This window comes from Malaclemys terrapin, chromosome 11, assembly GCF_027887155.1.
Source record: "Malaclemys terrapin pileata isolate rMalTer1 chromosome 11, rMalTer1.hap1, whole genome shotgun sequence".
Classification (NCBI taxonomy): Eukaryota; Metazoa; Chordata; order Testudines; family Emydidae; genus Malaclemys; species Malaclemys terrapin.
In genome coordinates, this window is record NC_071515.1 from 40740839 (window position 1) to 40763476 (window position 22638).

At 43.9% G+C, this 22638-nt stretch overlaps 1 long non-coding RNA gene across 1 annotated transcript; it reads right to left on the reverse strand.

Annotated features, from left to right (window-relative positions):
- Window positions 1–1564: 1564 nt before the first annotated feature.
- On the reverse strand, window positions 1565–22362 carry LOC128845634 (uncharacterized). The gene is made up of 3 exons (XR_008446692.1): window positions 22291–22362; window positions 21547–21631; window positions 1565–4366 (listed from the first exon to the last, which is right to left on the reverse strand). It is a non-coding gene; the product is annotated as an uncharacterized LOC128845634 (long non-coding RNA).
- Window positions 22363–22638: the final 276 nt, after the last annotated feature.

The window sequence follows — 22638 nt, forward strand, 5'->3', positions numbered from 1 at the left end:
CTTTAAATTGGTTCAGTTATAAAATATAGCCTGTTGACTTTTAGTAAAGGAACACATTGAGTTTGTGGCTTACCCCCCGCCCCCTTCTTTGCGATGTATAATGAAGGCCAAAGAGAATTTTTCTTTGTGTGAAATTTTTTTCTTGCCTTTTGTTTTTTTTTTTAAATAAACATTCCTCTTCAAGACTTATTCATCTTTTTATCTAACTGGATTCCCTTAACAATGAGTAGAAAAGAAGTCTAAAACTATTCAATAGCTATGCCTCTTCAAGTAAATGCTGAGAAAGCACTCAGCGTACCTCTGAGACGCTCAGCATACCCTTCAACAAAACCAAGAAAGCCCAGATTTAATATTCTTAATATTCCTAACCTAAAAACCAAGCAGAAAAAAAAACAAACTTCTTTATATATCATAGACAACTAAAAAAGACCACAACCCCATTCCTTCCATTCACCCCGTCCCCAGGTGATTGGTTAATGAAATCTATTATTATATGGGTATGTGTTTGTATTTGTGCATGTGTGTGAATACACACAAACAGAAACATCTTTCTGAACTATGTTTCTCTTGACACTATTTAGTTTTTCCAAAGATTCCATTCAGCCTCTTTTTGTTCACCAACTTATCTTTCTGATTTGCAATAGCACCTATCACTTGGCTGAGCAACGTTTTTCCTTCTTTATTATTTGAATTAAGTGGGACAGTTTTCTTTTGCTCTTCTTCATGAACACCACACACATTGTTATCAGTGTCAGTCCATGCTAATGATTAAAGCTTTTAAAAGCAGATCTGTAATTACCATGCTGCACTTGAATTATTTAGGACAGCCATTAGCTGTGTAAAGAAACCTTAGGAGTTAAAGAACTGGTAGTTGGAGGCAATTTTTATGCTCTCATGACGCACACAATGAAGACTTAACAGTCATTCCCAGAAACTCAAGTTTTACCAGAGCTCCCAATGTTACATGCTGGCGGTCATGTGACCCAGGACAATGGATCCATAGATAGTACAGTTAGAGAGTGATTATAATCAGTCTGAGATTTTGCAGGCCCTTGTCAAAGGACTTAAACATCTCATTAGTTTAGTGTTTTCAGTATTGCTATAACCAGGCTGGTCCCAGGATATTAGAGAGACAAGGTGGGTGAGATAATACCTTTTACTGGACCAACTTCTGTTGGTGAAAGACACAATCTTCGGACCTCTTTTTCAGGTTTTCAGTGTAGCTTGAACGCTTGTCTCTTTCACCAACAGAAGTTGATCCAATAAAAGATATTACCTCACCCACTTTGTCCCATTACATTAGTAGCTCTTGTAGGTACCTCAACAGATCTTATATTTCAAACTGGCCTGTAAAGGTAGAGGAGGATGTGAATGACTAAATATGGATTACATTTTACAGAGTCCATAAATGAATTACTTTCTGTTTGTATTTTATGTTATTGCAACAGATTTGGATAGCAAGTGTTCCAAAATTCTGAAGAGTTTTATCATGTGTGCTTAATCCTACCTAAATAATATCTGGAATGGGAACTGGACTTTCACCACCAACTTCATAAGGCTCAAAGATACCCATGTCAAAAAATGTATGATTTTTTCACCCTGAATGAACCACCCCCGAAAGGAATGAAAGGGTAAAATACAAATGGATGAATGACAAGGGAGGAAAATAATAGATGAATGGTTCCTGACGGACATTAGCAATATTTTATTGACATTGTATGAGTTGGAAGGAAGAATAATAGCACATGGTGTGAAGTTAATTTTTAAGAACCAATGAATTTGTAAATTTCAAGTTGTGACATCTTCATAAGCACAATAGGGAAATGTGGTCTACATGAAATTACTACAAGGTGGGTGCATAACTGGTTAAAATGCCAAGCTAAAAAAAGAGAGAGTAGTTATCAATGGTTCACAGTCAAACTGAAAGATGTATCTGGTGGGGTCTCACATGGGTCCAGTACTAGTAAATGACTTGGATAATTGAGTGGAGAGTATGCTTACAAAATCTGTGGACAACACCAAGCTAGGAGGGTTAGCAAATATGAGCCAACAGTGTGATGCAGTTGCAAAAACAAAAACCCCAAATACCAGATGTATTAACAGTAATGTATGTAAGACAAGAGGAAACTGAACAGGTGAAGCCTCAGCTGGAATACTGTGTCCAATTCTGGGCACCACGTTTTAGGGAAGAAGATGGACAAATTGGAGAGAGTCCAGAGGAGAGCAACAAAAATGTTAAAAAGGTTTAGAAAACCTAACCTATGAGGAAAGGTTAGAAAAAGCTGGGCATGTTTACTCTTGAGAAAAGAAAACTGAGGAGAGACCTGATAACAGGTCTTCAAATATGTTATGGGCTGTTCAAAGAGAACAGTGTTCAATTGTTCTCCATGGCTCTTGGAGGTGGGACACCTGCAGCAAGGGAGATTTAGGTTAGATATTAGGAAAAACTTTTTAACTATAAGGATAGTTAAGTTCTGGAATAAGTTACCAAGGGAAATTGTTGAATTTCCATCATTGGAAGTTCATATGAACAAGTTGGACAAACATTTGTCAGGCATGGTCTAGGTTTACTAGGTTCTGTCTCAGCGCAGGGGGCTGGACTTGAGGACTTCTCAAGATCCCTTCCAATCCTACATTTTTATGATGCTGTGAAGAATCTCATGTATCTAGGAATCCTGATGCAGCAACTTTATGCTGTTATAAAAGTGATCTGGAAAATATGGTCTGAATTAATAAAATTGCCAACAAAACATTGAACAAACTGGTTGTGAACCCTCTTCACTCGGCATATCAATTTGCTATTTTAATGAAGGCCTTACAAGACTAGATTAATAAGATTTCAAAATACTGGTGGTAAAATCAATATCCAATTACCACTAAATGCAACCAATAATATAATCTGGTAACTTTTTTTTAAAAAGGGAAAAAGCTAGATCCTCTACTCAATAGAAATGGGTGCTTCCCTTTTGACAGGCATATTTAACAATATACCAAGTACAAATATGTTTTTCCATGATATGAAAGAATACTCATAAAACTGATGTACTGCCATAGCAGCTCTCTGCAATTAAAGTAAAGCAATCTCTGAACTCAATATGCTCTTTCAGCTTGGTCAAATTTTCTTGACAGAAACCGATATTTGGAAGATTAAGTTTTCACAAAAGTATACCTTGTGCCAGAGCTTAACTCAAAGATTTTGCATGGTTCATGTGCCAGACAGGTGTATGAAGGAACAATTTATAACAGGGGTCAAAGATCATATATTCTAAAGGAGGGGGAGGGAAGTATTTTACAGCTGTTGGTGTAATGAAGTGCAAAAAGAAAAATCACTTTTAAAGAGAGAGAGAGAGAGAGAGAGAGAGAGAAGCCTGGCATTTGAAAATTTCACAACATAAACCAATACAAATCTATCCACTTGTTTTTCTAAGTTTTGCAATATTTGGTAGGTGATGTGTGCCAGTTGCTATGGTCCTTAGTTTTCACTAAGGCAGGACACACACTAAAGCAAATGGAGTTTTACTGGAGTAAAGACTTAAGGATTTGGCCTTAAATATTTAAATTTTTGCTCTGTCTAATCATCTTCCCATGATCCTGCCATATTGAATTTGTGATATATTGGTTTCCACAGCATAGGACTGATGTCACAAACACAGAACAATGAGCCCATTGCAGTCTCAACTAGGACAAAGGGCTTAGTACAGACATTCATGTTTGAATAATTGCTCAAATGTAGAGTAACAAAATATTGGACAAATAACTAAAAAAATATGTATACATGATTTAAAATTTGCTCAGCATGAAAGTTCACCTCTTGAAAAGCATACTGAAAACTGCAGTAAAATTAAAACCAATGAGGTAACAATTTCCTACATGACTGTGCGTTAACTTGTTTAATCCATCCATGAGCTATTTCAGTTTTTTTAAAGCCTTCATTTTTTTAATTTGACTCTAAGAGAAATTTTACCATGGTTATGGACCTAAAAATTTAGCATTTATAATAACAGTGTAAAAACTTCTTGAATTGATGCTGGTCAGGTTTTTTCTGAAACACTGAACCTTTTTTCATATAGGAAAAAGTAACACTGGTGAAAAACCTATTTTGGGGGCAGGAGAAAGAGCCAGACCTCTCCAATAAGTGCCTGATGTACCACATACAACATTATCATTAGCCTTTGGTAAAATTAACAGCTACATGTTGTTGATATGAACTAAATTTCTCACAGCCTCTGTTGACCATCACAAAAACTCCATTCACCATCCAGATCAACCTTACTAATGAGATCCCGATTCAGCACATAGCACCTCCCGATATCACGTTTCCTGAATTGTTTTTACAAATTGCCTTTTCTCATAGCAATGTGCACATCTGCAAGAAAAACAAAGATACAGTAGATGAGCAAAATATTTTTCTTCTGTATGTGTATTTGTTCCTGCAAATTATAATTAAAGTCAAATAATGAGAAGGTCATTGCAATGACTGGGGCATGAGCAGTCAGGCCGACCAATTAGAGTAGAAGTCAGGTCTAATTGTCAGACCCTAAGGTCAGAGCTGAACACAGCATCAGGTACCAAGCTGAGGGCCAGAGACAAAGACAAGGGTATGGCTAAGGAGCAGGAAAGCAGGAACTGGGACTAGACAGGGTCTGGGATAAGGAGGACAGGAACCAGGAGTCAAATAAGCAGGAGAGGTACAGATAAGCAGCCAGCTAGAGAGTGTCTAGTTGCTCAAACAACTTCCTGTACTACTTCCTGGTTTATGTAGAACTCCTCAGCCAATCAGTTGGGGGTACTGGATGTTTCCTCCAATTAGGAGCTTCTCTGGTTGCTCGGGTGAGTTCCTGGGTGGCAATTGTGGCCTGGGGACCCCTGGACCCAGGTTCAAGGCCCATGATCCCTCACAGACATTCTCTATAAGCCATATTCTCCTCTAGCAACAACAAACATACAAACTAGGTGTACTTGGGTCTGGAACAACTCTGACAACAGAGGCTCAGAAGTTGAGTCACATCCTCTTGTAATGTCTACATGATGGGCAGGAAGAAAAATCACCACTACCACATAGGCTGCACTAATCCTTGTAAATTTATTGGAACCCTGAAGATCACCACTCTAACATTCACACATGTTGGGGGAGGTGGTGTGCGTTTGCTCCTCCTGCCAATAGATGGCAGCATGGAGTGTGCAGAAACCAGGCTGTCACTGTTTCCTGCTGATAAGGTGAACTTGCCCCTTCCCACCATGCCTATTGATACTGCCTCCAGCAGCATTAACTAACCAACCATTTTGGAGGTAGTGAGGTTGGAAGTAGTTTTGCAAAAACAGTGACATGGAGGAAGATTCCTCACCATACCCCCATTTCTGACATATAGCTGATGAACTGTACTACTGTAAGTAGCATATTTAGTAATGAGAGCATTATTAAGCTACGAAGATTTATGGCATCATTCTGTGCTAACTTACAAAATGTTCTTGCCTCAGCACCATCTTAAATAAAGATATGGCCTCATATCATTAGCATTTTAACAGAGTTGAATTACAACGTGATTACACTCCACAATCCTGGAGTGAAAACAGATTTCAAGTCAACTGTTAGCAGCCACTGGGACAGACTGTACCTTTATGTACACCACTTTTACAAGACCATGCTGCATCATGGAAGATATAATCCAGCCAGGGAGCCCAGCCTTCAGAAGAGAATGCAAGCATGTAGCACTTGAGGCATGAGGCACCAAGCAGCTCACAGACACATTTTAATGTCAGACTGACCCATAACAGAATGTATCAATTGGTTCAGACTAAAGTGTATCTATTTGGTTCAATCTGAAAAGAAATCTCCCCACCAGCTCTATTAAAAACCCTCAGGCCTTCTTTACATGTCATAAAGGAGTGAAAAAGGGAGCACACCTTGATTTTCCTTTCCAGGTCTCCTTTTAAAAAATTCAGTATCTAAGTACTAAAAAGGATCAGCATGTAGTTGCAATAAGATAGTACCCAAAAGTCTAAACAGTCTTCAGATGATTTTTGCCCGGTCAGCTACTATTCATCCTTCAAGACTATTACTGCAGTAGGCGCACAAACCAAGAAAACTCATGCATCATCTTACATATATGATTGCTCAATAGTGCGGTCATTCTTGTCAGATGCGTAAGATAATTAAACAATTGTGCACATTATGAACCAACTCTAGTAAAACAGGTGTAGATTAGATCAATACAATGGTACATTCTAGAATGCATTTTCACGTAGTGCCCAAAGAGGTATTAAACTACAGTGGAGCTAATCTATGCTGAAGCACTATAGGCCTGCCTTGTAGAGCACAGCATAATAGGCAAAAACAGGGGTTCTCAAACTTCACTGCACTGCGACCCCCTTCTGACAACAAAATTACTACATGACCCTGGGGGAGGGGGCGGAGCCCAAGCCCTGCTGTCCTGGGTGGAGGTGGAGCTCGGGCTTCAGCTTCAGCCCTGGGTCCCAGCAAGTCGAATGCTGGCCACAGTGACCCCATTAAAATGGGGGTGCGACCCCCTTTCGGTTCCCAACCCACAGTTTGAGAACCCCTGGATTAAAAGATACAGTTTCAGGCACGGCAGCATAAGTCATTGTGAAGAGGCTGGAAACTATTAACTTTACTTTTTAATTTATTTCATTCCTAATAATGTTTGATTAATCTTTGATTCAATAAATCAAGCAAAACCTGTTTTAAAAAATTCAAGTCAAATGTTCCAGTACATTAAACTGTGCACTCTCCTTACCCTACATACCGATCTGAAAGGTTCATTTTAAATAGCAGAATTCTATAATAGAAACTACTGTACTAGCTTCATAAAATAAAGCTGTCTCTGGTTAAGGATAAGAAATGCACAAAGCTAGCGAAGCACGGGTCTTATGCACCACAGTGAATTTCACCTGACTGAGGCAGTCTAAATGAATCCGATTGTGTATTGCCTGGACAAGTTCTGATGGATGCACGAGAGCATCATTACAGACTGATCATCTCTTTTTACATGTGAGTAGTCACTGGACTGGTTTTTTGGGTTTTTTTTTTTTAAATGAAAGGACCTTTAACAAAAGAAATCTGAGCTTATGTTGAGAAATATAATTGTTTTTGCAGCTACATGCTTTGAGTCTATTTTAGCTTTTTCAGTGGTGACAAAACCAACTTCCTCCCAGGAAACGAAAATAAAAAAGGGTTATGAGGTTTTTTTTTTTTTTTTTTTAATTGTTTATATTGACAGGGAAAACATTGTTCTCAAAAAGTGTTTATTATGAAAATACAGATTGATGGAATGAGCTCTTGATTTCCTCAGTTGATGGAGCTGATTTGCCTATTTTTTACAAGCTCTCCTTAATGCATAATGGCTATAGCCGAAACTTTTCAACCACGAGTGCCTCAAGTAAGGCTCCAAGCAGGGTGGATTTGATTTAAATCACTAGTCAGGAAGACTAGATTTAATCATGGATTTCTACATAAAAGTGCAATCTTGTTGGTTGTTATAACCTTAATACATATTCTTCACAACTCAGAGATAAATGTAGGTTTCATTTTTAGAAGGTACACACTATACATTTTTTAAGTGATTTATTTTGAAAACTTTTCAGATTAGTTTTACAGCTATATCAGAAAATTAATGATTGGTTATTTCATTTACCAAAGGTAATTGAAGCAGATATTTATTCTTGCCATGCTGTATTACAGGGATAAGCAACCTTTCAGAAGTGGTGTGCCGAGTCTTCATTTATTCACTTTAAGGTTTCGCGTGCCAGTAATACAGGTTAACGTTTTTTAGAAAGTCTCTCTCTATAAGTCTATATTATATAACTAAACTATTGTTGTATGCAAAGTAAACAAGGTTTTCAAAAGGTTTAAGAAGCTTCCTTTAAAATTAAATTAAAATGCTGATCTTACGCCGCCAGCCTGCTCAGCCTGCTTCCAGCCTGGGGTTCTGTTCACCTAGGCCTGCAGCGGGCTGAGCGGGCGACTCGAGGTCAGGGCAGAGGGCTGGGGTGTGTGTGGGGGGGTGCAGGGCAGAAGGCTGGATGTTGGGTGGAGGGCAGAGGGCTGGGGGAGGTGGAGGTGCAGGGCAGAAGGCTGGGTGTTGGGGGGGGGAGGTCAGGGCAGAAGGCTGGGGGTGTGTGGGGGCGCAGGGCAGAAGGCTGGGTGTTGCGGGCGACTCAAGGTCAGGACAGAGGGCAGGGTGTGGAGGTGCAAGGCAGAAGGCTGGGTATTGGGGGGAGGTCAGGGCGGAAGGCTGGGGGTGTGTGGGGGTGCAGGGCAGAAGGCTGGGGGTGTGTGGGGGTGCAGGGCAGAAGGCTGGATATTGGGGGAGGTCAGGGCAGAAGGCTGGGGGGGCGTGGGGGTGCAGGGCAGAAGGCTGGGGTGCTCGGCTCGTGGGGGTGCTCCCTGCCCTGAGCGGCTCATGGCAGGGGGCTGGGAGGAACATGCCCTGTTCCACCCCCTTCCCCAAGGCCCGTCCCTACCTCTCTCTGCCTCCTCTACGGAGCAGGGAGCACGCTGCGCTCGGCTCTGCTCCGCTCCCCCTCCCCCTCGCAAGGGCCATCGCCAGCAGGGAGAGGGAGGGGGAGGAGGAGGGGCTGGAATGCACCACGTTGTGGGAAGAAACGGGGGAGGGGGGAAGCTTGGCTGCTGCAGGACCAAGCTTCTGCCTCCGCAGGGGAGAGCGGTGGGCGGGGGGGTGCTGAGTGGGGCGGGGGGCCGGGACACCCCCCTCCCCCAACCGCTCTCCCCTGCAGGAGCAGGAGGCAGAAGCTTGGTCCTGCGGCAGCCAAGCTTTCCTCCTCCCCCTTCTTCCTCCAGCGTGGCACTTTCCGACCCCCCCGCCCCTCCTCCTCCTCTCACCGGGCAGGCAGCGTGCCACTCAGAATTGGCTTGCGTGCCATAGGATGCCAACCCCGGCTGTATTAGGAAGAGGACATCACCAGACATTTAAGTAAAACAAACAAACAAACAACAACGTTATGTATTCTGGATTTTTTTCTTCAACAGCAAACATAATATTTTAACAAAACAAGCATATGAATTTTTGAATTTAGGTAAACATTCAAGTTTTTTAAAATCAAGTTTCTTTTTGTTAAAATTGTTTTTAACTAAAATAGTTAATGAAATATTTTTTTGAAATAAAAAACAAAAATTAAATCGATTATGTGTCAGCCAGGTCAACATGAGAAACTTAAAATATTGGCTTCTACAGCTAACTCAGTCGTCTTCACCTTCATTTTTTCTGTTTTTTCATAATCTGGAAAAGAAAAACAAGCATTCCTGCTTTTTCAGGTCCCAAACGATTTCTCAATTTGGAATGAATTAGTCCAAAGGAAGAAATTATTCTTTCTACACCAGCAGAAGAAGCTACTGCTGTTAAAAGGGAGATAAGCACTTGGATTCAGAGACTATTGAAGTGATAAAGTGACTTCCACCAGTTCACTGGTGTGACTTACTTTAAAACATAGTCAGCAAACATATATTTCTTGAATGGTTCACCCTTAGCTCTGAAGTTTATTATAGTTGGCATTATGGAGGGATGATTGCTGGATGTCCATGTCATACCCAACTTTTCTTCAGCAGTTAAGGTTTGACCCTGGTACCAAGTATTGAGAATATTTGCAAGAAAATGAGCTGGAGATGGTGCTTATCCCATTTGTTTTTTTAATGCTTGTAATTTAACTCTGTCATTGCATATTTTTCTTTTTAAGATCTTACTCCGTTCCTTCCAAATTTCATCAGCATGAGCAATAAAACAGCTATTTCCCTGCATTTTGTTCCAGGCTACAGAAATAGGTTTCGGGGTACTCAGCATGTGTTCAATATGTCTCTTCGCCCAATGTTGAGAACTTTGGCTGTGACAGTGCCATCTATTTTTTCACAATTTTGTTCACAAACTGTCATCAGATTAGGCCAGTTCTTGATATAGTGCTCAAAACAGTCCACTACTGAGTTCCATCACATGTCTTGTGGGAGAATTAGCTTGGTTCCTCCTATTTTTTCCAGAGAAGCTGCTGCAAGTGGTTGTTACGGAAGTATTTTGCAATTTCAACAACATTAGCCTTTATTTCTGGAACACTGAAGTCTTTAGCTAGAAGGTGCATCAAATGAGCACTGCAACCATATGGTATTAGCTTGGGACTCTCTTCACTCTCTTCTAAATTTCTTCTCATCTTGGATACATTTGCAGCATTGTCTGTAACCAAGCTGCATACTAGCCATTTGAATTTCCCCCCCCCCCCCCCCCCACAGTTTGTTATAGCTTTTACTGCTACTTTTTGTAAGTATTCTGCTGTGTGTGCATTCCCTGATGTATCAATTGTTTCTGTAAGGAAGACATTCCCTTCTTCTGTTGTCACACAAGCACATACAACAGGATCATTGTGCACACTGCTCCACCCATCAAGACTCAGGTTAACAATTTCACCCTCTAGACCTTTTGCACACTCTTTCATACACTTTATCCAGCAATTTGACTGCGACATCTGCTCTGTTGGGTGGACTGTATCCTGGTCTTAATGACGGAACCATGTTAATGAAGTGTGGGTTCTCTATCATACGGAAAGGAGAGTTTGTTGCATAAACACTCTAGGCAATTTTTTCATCAATTACCTCTTTTTGTAATCTGCTGGTTCTTATCACAAACTTATCTCTGGTTGTTTCTGGATGATGGAAATGTTTTTTTCTTTTTGCTACAGGTGATATACTGTGGCTATGTGACATACATGATGTGACTGAAACACTATCATTGGCAGATAACTCTGAAACTGTAGAAAATGATGGTGATCTTGAAGGTGGATAGTCTTCAGAATCCTGTATGTTGAGGATGGATTCTCCTAAACAAAATAAGTCAATGCAGTTATTTAATTATCACCATACTGCTCATTTAGTATTACTCATTGCATTCACGGATACTCAGGACTACTTTAAAGATGAAATTGTGAAAGGAAGATCTGCCTATTTCAGCTATTTATTTTTTATCACAACTGCATCTAAAGTGATAGTACCATAGAGTAACAATTATATTTTTTGCTCAAACATAAGAATTCAAGAACAGTCTAGAAGGAAGACAGGCAGTCCTTAAGAACCAAGTATAAAATAAAAAAAAGTTTACCAACCTGAAGATCCTGCTGTTCAGACATGTTCCTTTCATCATCTTCAATGCAGCTTCCTCCTGAGAAGGAACATTCTCATGATGTTGTTTCATTCGGGCAACCAGGCCTTGCATTTCTTTGTTGCACTGTTTGCATTTTGCACACATGCCTGTCTTACCCACAGGCAGAGGAACTTCATTAAAATATTCCCAAACTGGGTCTCTTTTACGGCCTGCTGCCATTATAGGTTTTCCCTTCTAGTGAGAGAGTGGTATGGTAGATCTCAAATCAATGAAGGCTACACTCAGAAAGACCTCAAGCCTTCTGGAATATGCTGCTCAAACAGTTTCACTTTTGTTTCTACCGCCTGTCCCTCCCTTTTCACATTTATCTCTAGACTTCTTCTCCTTGTCCAGATCTATTCCATCCCCAACAATCTTCTATTCATTGAACTTTTTGAAACTTTGCACTTTAGAGAGAGGTGAGTGATTGATTCTGTGTACACAGATTTGCAGAGGGACAATAGGGTTGAGGTCTGTTATTTCGTTATATTTCTATATATTATTTATTTTAAAACATTTTTGCTGTTAACAAGCATGTTATCTCTGGAGACACAAATCCACAGTTTGAAAAATGCAAAACTAAGCATCTCTGATGGTATCGTCTAGACTGAGCACTGAGTCCCATTGGGTAGATAGAAAGATTAATCTAAATAATCTATACAGAAGCCCCTGGAACTCCATAAGATTAGGTTCCTAATCCATGAACTATTGGAACTCATTTACAAAACTTTTCTTAAACATTACATGAATATATTGTCTCATACTATAGAATTATTATTTATAATCCTTATTCCATTATGAGATATCTTTGAGCTATAATGATCTTTAAATAGGTTTTTTCCTCAAAAACCATTTTATCAAAAAAAATAATTAGATTTAAACAAACAACTATTAATTTTTTTTAAAAAATCATTGATTTTTATCCACCCTGGCTCTGAGATCCATTTTTAGACACCTAAACAACTGCAGTTTGATTTTCAGGGATGTTCAGTCAATGGGAGCTACTGGCAGTCATTCACCTCAGAGTCTCAAAGGTTCATAGAGTCATCGACTTTAGATGATTATAATGATCCCTTCTCACCTTAATCTGACCTCCTGCACAGCGCAGGCCACAGAATCTCACCCACCCACTCCTGTAATAAACCCCTAACCTATGTCTGAGCTATGGAAGTCCCCAAATCATGGTTTAAAGACTTCAAGGTGCAGAGAATCCTCCAGCAAGTGACCCATGCCCCATGCTGCAGAGGAAGGCGAAAAACCCCAGGGCCTCTGCCAATCTGCTCTGGAAGAAAATTCCTTCCCGACTCTAAATATGGTGATCAGCTAAACCTTGAGCATGTGGGCAAGACTCACCAGCCAGACACCCAGGAAAGAATTCTCTGTAGTAACTCAGATCCCACCCAATCTAATATCCCATCACAGGCCATTGGGTGTATTTGCTGCTAATAGTCAAAGATCAATTAATTGCCAAAATTAGGCTATCCCATCATACCATCCCTTCCATAAACTTATCAAGCTTAGTCTTGAAGCCAGATATGTCTTTTGCACCCACTGCTCCCCTTGGAAGGTTGTTCCAGAACTTCACTCCTTTGGTGGTTAGAAACCTTTGTCTAATTTCAAGTCTAAACTTCCTGATGGCCAGTTTATATCCATTTGTTCTTGTGTCCACACTGGTACTGAGCTTAAATAATTCCTCTCCCTCCTTTTATGATTTCAGATGTGCAGACTAAGGGCTGTTTTCTGGCAATTAACCTCAAAGGGACCATGCATACAACTAAGCACACTAGTCCTCATGAATAGAGCATTGCAGAATCAGACCCTTAGTGTTGTATTTGGATCATCACATTCATTTGGTTTAAATGCATATTATACTACTGGTAGCACTCTCTCTTAGAAAATCAAATTGCAAAGTAATTAAATGGACTTTCAATGTCACCCTTGGCAAAAATTCAGTTCTAAGAATCATTCTGCCATTGGACGGGATTGCAAAAAAAGAAAAAAAAAAAAAAATGAATTACCACCTCTCATCTGAGCAAAAGACTACTATTCTCCCTTAGGTCTAATCATAGCGCAATAAATTAAGAGCTTGAGCTTTCCAAATTAAAACTAGTTAAGAGCATTAGGGGGTTGCCAGCCTCCACAGTGGTCCCCTCACATGTACTGGGGTAGCTCTGCAACAGTTTCCCCTCTCCTCAGGGCACAATCACTCCATACCACAGAAGATACTCAAATCAAAGCTCCCCTTTCAGGGTCCAACTTATTAAGTCCTGCCAACAAGGTTAAAACAAATGGAACTCCAACCAAAAGTAGTCTCCACCCCAGCAGCAGGCTGGGCCCAGCCCCTCTTCCATGAGGGTCTGTTTTCCTTTCACAGTTCACACACTCTTCCACCCCAGCCCAAGCTGGGTCCACCCTCTCCTCCTTGCTGGTCTGTCTTCCTGCTCTTCCAGCCGTAATTCCCCAAATTTCTTGTCTGGAGTTTGGCCTTCTCACCTTGAAAATGATCCATGGCCTTCTCAGCCTTCTCCATAGGCCTCCAGTTTATCTTCTTCAGGCCTGACTGAACCACATGACTCACTCAATCCCCAGCCCCATTGTGACGTTGTGCAGTCTACATGGTTTTATAAAAATATGATAAGTGAATATAATGCAACTGGAATATGCTTCATGCAAAAGGTCTCTTGTAAGGTATCATTACAAAGCTTATAATCTACATCCTATTTGTATAAATGTACCACTCTTGTATCTAAAACTAGAAATATGAAATACAACTGAGGGCCTACTGTAATTATGCAAAGTGTGGGCCATTAATGGTGGTTTGGAATCTTGATGATTCCCATTAACCAGGACCATTGTCTGCAGATGGCTGTGTTTTACCTGTGAGTCTTCCTATATATGTGTGTGCTGGCAAGTGGGTAATGAAGTCTTGCAGTGACATGTGATCGTGTCACCTGAACTGGAATCCATCTGTAACCTGGTGCTTTTCCAGTGAGTGGGGGTGGAAACCCAGAGGGACAAAGGGTTCCTGCCTTATGCAAAACATATATAAAAGGGGTGGAACAGAACAAAGGGGGAGAGAGGAGCCACCATGAAGAATCCCCTAGCTACCACCTGAGCTGGAACAAGAGCTGTACCGGGGAAAGAATTGTGCCCGTGCCTGGAAGGTGTCCAGTCTGAGGGAAAAACCTACTGAAGCATCTCTGAGGGTGAGATTATCTGTATTCAGTTTGATTAGACACAAATCTATGTATTTTATTTTATTTTGCTTGGTGACTTACTTTGTTCTGTCTGTTACTACTTGGAACCACTTAAATCCTACTTTCTGTATGTATTAAAATCACTTTTTACTTATTAACTCAGAGTATGTATTAATACCTGGGGGAGCAAACAACTGTGCATATTGCTCTATCAGTGTTATAGAGGGCGAACAATTTCTGAGTTTACCCTGCATAAGCTTTATACAGGGTAAAACGAATTTATTTGGGTTTAGACCCCATTGGGAGTTGGGCATCTGAGTGCTAAAGACAAGCAAACTACTGTGAGCTGTTTTCAGGTAAACCTGCAGCTTTGGGGCAAGTAATTCAGACCCTGGGTCTTTGTTGGAGCAGACAGGAGAGTCTGGCTCAGCAAGACAGGGTGCTGGAGTCTTGAGCTGGCAGGGAAAACAGGAGCAGAAGTAGTCTTGGCACATTAGGTTAGTAACCGATTGGTAGCAGTTTGGAGTAGCCAGCTTCCACAGTGCAATCACCACGTGCTTCTCCAGTGACAGGGCAGCTCTCATTCTTATGTCCTTGCGCCGCTGGGCTGGAGCGAGCTCATCACACAGTCCCATGAATGTGGCTTTCTTCATGAGAAAGTTCTGCAACCACTGCTTGTCACCCCAGACGTGCATGACAATGTGATCCCACCTCCCAGTGCTTGTTTCCCAAGCCCAAAAGCGGCGTTTCACTGTGGTCAGCACCTCTGTGAATGCCACAAGCAAGCAATCTTATGTCGTAGCTACTACAAGTGGCAAGATCAATGTCACACTCCTCTTGCCTTTGTATTTTAAGGAATAACTCCACTCCCACTCGTGACGTGTTGGTCAGTGAGCTGCATACTGGTCAGCAGTTTGAGATCCATTCCTGCAGCCCAAAAGAGGCAGGGCGCGTAGTACACAAACCATCGAAAGATGGTGCCATATGTGAATGGAAGCAAAGGGATTGCTGGGATGCGAAGCAATGCATCACGGGGCTTTGGGACTAGACCCAGGATGCCCCACGACCCCCTCCACCATCCCACAAGTCTTAGTGGCAAAAGAGAAAGAGGTACTTTGTGGGATAGCTGCCCAGAGTGCAGCGTTCCAAATAGCTCTGCAAGTGTGAACACGCTATTGCGCAGCCAGCTGGCAGTGTGAACACACAACAGCAGTTTTCCTTCTGCGCTCTCTGAGCGGCGCTGTAACTGCCGGCGCTGTAACTCTGCCAGTGTAGACATTCCCTGAGTGCCTCAAAATGTAGTCCCTCCCCTAAGATATGGGCTAAACCTCTTCCCTTTTCTCTTTCTGGTGCTTGCTATTGCCAATATTTGAAGCAGCTTCTCCCCTCCCCTCATGCAGGTTGGGTCCTGGATTTTGTTCTTGGCACCTGGTTCTTTTCCTATGTTCAAACTACAGCTCCAAAAGTTGATGACAAATTTCCACACAATCTCCTCCAGCCAGAGCTCTCTTCCACCAGCACAGGAGAAGACAATGCCTGTGAAAAGTTCCATCTCCCAAACTGCCTTTTCTGCCTTAAATACCACTGTGCCAGTTCATTGAAGCCTCATGTGGCCTGCTGTGAGAAAGCTTCGCTGCTGAGACTTTGAGTAGTGAATTAAAGCTGGCGGCTGTATCCTGTCCCTGAAACACCTCTGATTCAGAGAGGTCCAACTTACCCTCATTTCTGTGGAGTCTTCTGTTATGAGTTCCCTACAGGATGCCCCTGCAGCCATTGCTTAGTTAGGCTGAGAGGATCCTCAGGGAAAGAACAACCCACACTCTGAATTCTGCTTTGTACCAAACTCTGGCACCTTGAACTTCAGTACAGAATCTCTTTGTCAGACTGTGTGTTTATCAGAAGTGCTGTGCTTGCTGTTAACACCCTGGATTCCAGTGATTGTTCCTTATGACTGCATCTTCCAACTGCTCCCCACTTGTCAGTACTGGCTCCAAAGAAAAGCAGAGCATCAGAACTGTTAGTTTTGCATTAATGGTTTTACTTAAACAACTAGGGTCATATTCTGAACCCTCAGGCACTGTGGGGGGGATGACCTGCAGGTGAAAGAAGGGATGCTGATTGATATTTGTATTTGCTTTATAAAGCATTGCATTTTCCACTTTTTGTGGATTTCCCAGTTTATTTTAAGGTTCTCTTTGCCCTGTTTGGTGTTTCAAGAAAAGCTTGAAAATGTGAACAGAGTGCAACCAAAGCAGCAATATCTGCCTGAGCCTGTAGACAGTCTGAAAAAGAACTTTGAGAGGTGTGAACTGCCACATACATATCAATGGGTTGTTCACTCCAAAACTCACTGCACTAGGGGGCCCTGTTGACACCACTCCAACAGAAGATATTGTGTTGCAGCAAACTTCAGCAATTGTGGCACTCGGTGAAGAGGCAGCTGGGTGGACCCTGCTTCCCCCTCTACCTGATCTCTCCTTCCCTGCTGGTCCCAGCCCTGTGGCAGTCAGCTGAAGCAGGGGCAGGCTGCAGTGTTGTCAGTGCCCCAGCAGGCGAGGGGATAGGCTATTGGCAGAGAAAGGGGTGGTATGGACCAGAAAGCTATTGGGGTAGGGGAAAGCAGGAGACAGGAGCTGTTGGAGAAGAAAGGGGAGGACAAGGACTTTGGGGATTTCAAGAGCCATGGGTGAGGGGGAAGAGAAAGGGAAGTAAATTGCTACTGACAAGGGATAGGAACTATTGGGTTAGCTAAAGGAGAGCTGCAGCCAAGGAAGGAGCAAGAGCTAGTGGGAAAACAGAATAGGGGGGAGATAGGAACTAATCAGGGGACATGGGCTAATGCCAACCCATAGCAATCCCTTGGCCCAGGGCCAGCGCTTCCACTAGGCGACCCTAGGCGGTCGCCTAGGGAGGCAGGATTTGTGGGGCGGCCTTTTGCCACTCTCAGTGGAAATTCGGTGGCGGGGGGTCCTTCTGCTCGGGGTTTTCTGGGAAATTCAGCAGCGAGTCCTTCACTCGCTCTGGGACCCGCTGCCGAAGTGCCCCGAAGACATGGGATGGAAGGACCCCCTGCCGAAGACCCCAGGCCCCCTGAATGCTCCTGCCTTGGCCCCATAGGTTTCCTCCCACACAACTGCACTTACCCCTTCCCCCAAAAGCTGCCTCTGATTTCCCACAAGCCCTTACTTCCCCCTCTTTCAAGGGGTACAATGTATATGGTTCTGTCTCCCATACACTTACTGCCACTGCACAGGGGAAACTGACAAGGGAAACAGTATCATTCCAATAGCTTTAATTGGCACTAAACCCACAGTGTTTTTGAAACAGATGAATATGACCATTTGCAAATTATTTGTACATATTCTAATTAGATTTTTGCATAAAATATGACAAATGGAGCAACACAAAATGTGGCAGCTAAGGTTAAATACCGCTTTTCCTTCTATTGGTACAACCCCTGCCAATCCCATTCTGAGGAGGAAAAGGGAACCCTTGATGCTACATCTGGGGATGGGGAGAAGGGGACTCTATGCCACTGTTCCTGCATTTCTGGATGGGGAAATGCCAACACAAGTGAGGAACAGAAGCATGGGGGTGGCCAGCGATAGAGCCATGGGGTCTGTGCCACGCTGAAGTGTGCCTAGAGCATCAGGTTGCCTCAATCCAGCCCTGGCATTAATATGTTCCTTAAACAAATCCTGGGGTGGAAAATAGGAGATCAAAGAATCCAAAATAGATGTTGCAAAAGACCTGCCAAAACTACAACTTTTCAACAGCAAAAATCAAAAGCCCTTTCTATAATCTATTGTCCCTCTAATTTACACTCCAGCCACATTCACTTGTCTGTGTGATTTTATTTAGCTTCTGGATCAAATTTTTAAAAAAATTAGGCAGAAGTGAGCAAAAAATTGAATTTCCATTTGAGGTGCGTTTATTTTATGCTAAAACATTCTGTGTGGGCTGTCTGGAATTTTTCAGTAAGCAGCACATCCAAAAAGCATGGAAGGGAATCAGCAGGAAAAGTTCGTCTGGGAGAGCCCCTCATATCCTCCCGAAACTGGTAAAGCTACTGCTATCACAAATTCTCTCCTTCAGCAGAGACTTTCACTGCCTTACACTGCAGCAGCACTATTGCCCTATAGCATGATGGCCAGCTGCATGCCTTACTGCATCAGTGACAGCCTGCAAAAATGTTTTATTGCTCCACCTGTCAAAACATAACCAAATTATGTCCACTATGAAAGCATCGTTGTGAACAAGGCTGGCTAAGGATTGCTAAGGGGATCCTTGGGATACACCCCAAAATGTAATATTCTCATTTTACAAAAAGAGAATGTGAGGATCTTTAAGTCCCCTGCTGCAACAATGGAGTTAGGGTGACCAGACAGCAAGTGTGAAAATTGGGTTGGAGGTGGGGGAGTAATAGGGTCCTATGTAAGACAAAGCCCCTAATATTGGGATAGTACCTATAAAAATCAGGGCATCTGGTCACCCTAAGTGGAGTACAGCTGCACTTTGTAAATGATAGCTAGAAATGCAAATGAGAATCTTAGCTATCCCAAGTCAGGGAGGTCTACAGCCATGGGCTCCAAAGTTCAATTCCATATTGGAATTCCATTTAGGTCACTGGATCAGAAAGACTGGGACTCTTTTCCTCCTGTGCCCCCATCCCTTCTTCCGGCATTTGTCTCTTCTGGGCTCTAGAGGATCCATGCGAGTTTGCATATCCTATACATGTTGCTAGTATACCCAGGTACCTTGAAACATGGGGTATGGAGTAAATAACCATGGCCGGATTAACCTTTTGTGGGCCCCAGTGCTAAACATATTTGTGGGCCCCTATGTAGTCATTGTGGGCTTCGAGTGTGGGCCTGGTGTGGCAGTGCCATTGGTGCCATAGTATACCCCAGGGGTCGGCAACCTACGGCACGCATGCCAAACACGGCACACAAGCCGATTTTGAGCGGCACGCTGCCTGCCCGGTGAGAGGAGGAGGAGGGGCCTGGAAGCGCCACACTGGGGGAAGAAGCGGGGGACAAGGGAAGCTTGGCTGCCGCAGGACCAAGCTTCTGCCTCCTGCCCCCACAGGGGAGAGCAGTGTGTGTGTGTGTGGGGGGGAGGGGTCCCGGTCCCCCGCCCCACTCAGCCCCGCCGCCCACCGCTCTCCCCTGCGGAGTCAGAAGCTTGGTCCTGCGGCAGCCAAGCTTCCCTCCTCCCCCGCTTTTTCCCCACAGCTTGGTGCATTCCGGCCCCTCCTTCTCCCTCTCCCCCTGCCCCTCCCTGCCGGCGATGGCCCTTGCGAGGGGGAGCGGAGCAGAGCCAGCAGAGAGAGTTAGGGACGGGTCTTGGGGAAGGGGGTGGAACAGGGCATATCCCTCCCAGCCCCCTGCCCTGAATGGCTCATGGCAGGGGGCTGGGAGCACCCCCACGAGCCGAGCACCCCAGCCTTCTGCCCTGCACCCCCCACCCTGACCTCAAGTCCCCCCCAACACCCAGCCTTCTGCCCTGCACCTCCACACACACCCCAGACTTATAGAGAGAAACCTTCTAAATAACGTTAACATGTATTACCGGCACGCGAAACCTTAAATTAAAGTGAATAAATGAAGCCTCGGCACACCACTTCTGAAAGGTTGTCTACCCCTGGTATACCCAGTACTGAATTTCAGAGACATTTTTCATTTTGATCACACACCTCTACATGACCATATGCATTGCCATACACAGCTCCCTCAGCCCCCAGTTTTTCTCATTGAGCTTTACCCATGTGGGTTTACCAGTGTCCACAGTGAGCAGAACTTTCATAGTGATCAGGGAAACTCCCCAAAGATTTATCTCCTTCCTCATTCAGACCTTCTATAGCCATGTCTCCAGTACCCCCCTATGTCACCAGTCACTGTATGTGATCCTAGTCTCAGCTCAAAGTTCCAAAGCCAGCAGATACCTGATCAATTCTGCCAAATCACTCCCTCAGCACCCATCCTGCCATTTGAGCAAGCCACTTGCAAACACCATTTCCCCAAAGTGAGGACTTAGGCTGGTGTCTTCAGAGTCCCAAGGGCTTTCTCCCTCTGCTCCCATCTACATGCTAGCTACTACCTGATCAATCACCCCACGCTTGTTTCCTTTCCACTTTGGACATGCTCCCCAACCAGCTGGGGCTATTCTCCCACTGCAAGCCTGACCTGCTTCCTCTTTCCCTGCTCCCCTTGACATTCCTTTCCTACTGGTGACCTCCATTCCTTGAGGTTAATTCCAGTTTCTTTATCTGCTCTAGCTTAATAGCCCCCAGTAGTCACAGAGCCACCTGCAGCTTCTCTGGCTAAAGCCATGGGGCCAAATTGTCAGAGGCCAGCGTTAGATAGCAGCAGCTACTAGTCATGGGAGGGGTGGCAATTCCAAGGCTGACCATGCTTGAACCTTGCAAAGTGGCATTAGGGACTATAAATCCTCAGCGCTGGCCCTAGGCAGCTGCAGACTCTGCAGTTAAACACTTCCCTCTTCTAGGCCATGGCTTTAAGTACCTGAGATGCCCATCACCTGCAGCAGAGACCACCAATTCCCATGCACCCCTCAGCTAGCACATAGTTGTGCAGAAAGTGCAGCCTGAATGATTTTGGAGGCTGGGGTGCCAGGAGGTTCCCAGCCCTGAGCAGCAGCTCTGCAACAAGCTCACTGGGCCCCCCTCTGCTGTGGGACCAGGATCCTGTGAAGACAGTGGAGTTACCCTGTGTATAATCAGTTCTGTCCAAAGCCTGTTGGAGTGGGAGAGTCTTTTCATTATCTTTAATGGTCTGTGTATAAAAGCAAAGGACCCCCATTCTAGACTCTAGGAGCAAAGTGCATTCTATGCTGCACTGGTTTACTATTGTAACAGGAAGGTCTCACATTACCTAGTGAATAAGCAACACCGCCTACAGCACCTAACTTTTTCTGAGAGGCCTCCTGCCCAATTACTAAATGTAAACCTGCTTAGCTTACTAGGGCTGAAAATATCAGGTAGTATGGTCACAAAAGCAAGGCACTTCTAAATTCAGTAGGAATTTTGGATGTGCACAGAACACAGACAGGACTGGTTCCCGCATGGTTACAGAACTGCATTAAAGTAGAACAATTTTCAGCTTGTGTGATTGCAGGATATCTGGATCCATATCATAAGACTGTCCTACATACATGAGGAAAAGTTAAAGTACCTTTGTTATTCTTTTGTTCCATTCTTCATTTCTATGGGGAATTTGCACAAGCAATATTACGGTCTTCCTTTTAAAGGAAACAAAACTAAAAAAAAAAAAAAAAAGGTAATGGCTGTTGAAAATAGCAATTCCTGTCCTAGTTAGCACTGGAGAGATGCCAGCATTTGTTGCTCAATTTTACCCTACTTTTTCTATAGCAAGTTACAGTGGATCAGCATATTTGATTTGGGAGACATGAAGTAACTGCAGCCTAAATTGAGCTTGAACACTCCTGAATTTTGAGTGTTCAAATCTGGAAGGCAGGTGCTAGATTCCCTTTCTGAACACTGGATAAATCTGGAAAGGAAAAGCCAATTTCTGCTTCCATGGCTCAGATGTGGAAATCCTTCCACATGGCTGGTACTGTATCTAAAGCTGCCCATGTCCTCTAGTAGAGCCTTCCCTCCCTTACTTATCTAGGGTTACCATATTTCAGCAAGCAAAAAAGAGGATGTGAGGAGCCCCCCCCCCCATCCTGCCCTGGCCCCGCCCCTAGCCCCGCCTCTGGCCCTGCCCTAGCCCTGCCTCTGGCCCTGCCCCTTCCCCCCCTCAGAACCCCCAACCCTCCCCCCCCCTTGTCCCCTGACTGCCCCCTCCTGGGACCCCTGCACCTAACTGCCCCCCAGGACTTCACCCCCTACCTAAGCCTCCCTGTTCCTTGTCCCCTGACTGCCCCCTCTTAAGACCCCCCCCAAATGGACTTACTTCTTCTCCATTCACAGTGCCACCCCCTTCTAGCAGCCAGCTCTCCATTCACAGCAAGCTACAGCGCATGGGGTCCCCACTCCCTCCCTTTCCTGTTGATAGCTGCCAAGGGAATGCTGGGAAATGTAGTTCCTTCCTTGCTCCAGGGCTGGCTCTATAAGCAGGGAGCTGGCCAAGGAACTACAGCTCCCAGGGCCCCGGCCAAGGAACTACAGCTCCCAGGGCCCCATGGGTTCTCAGCTCCTCACTCTCAGAGCCTCCACCTGTGCCGCACTGCAAGAGGGGAGGAAGTGAGTGTTATGGCCCCCCCTTTCTGAGCTTGGGCCCAGCACTATGGAGTCATTGGCA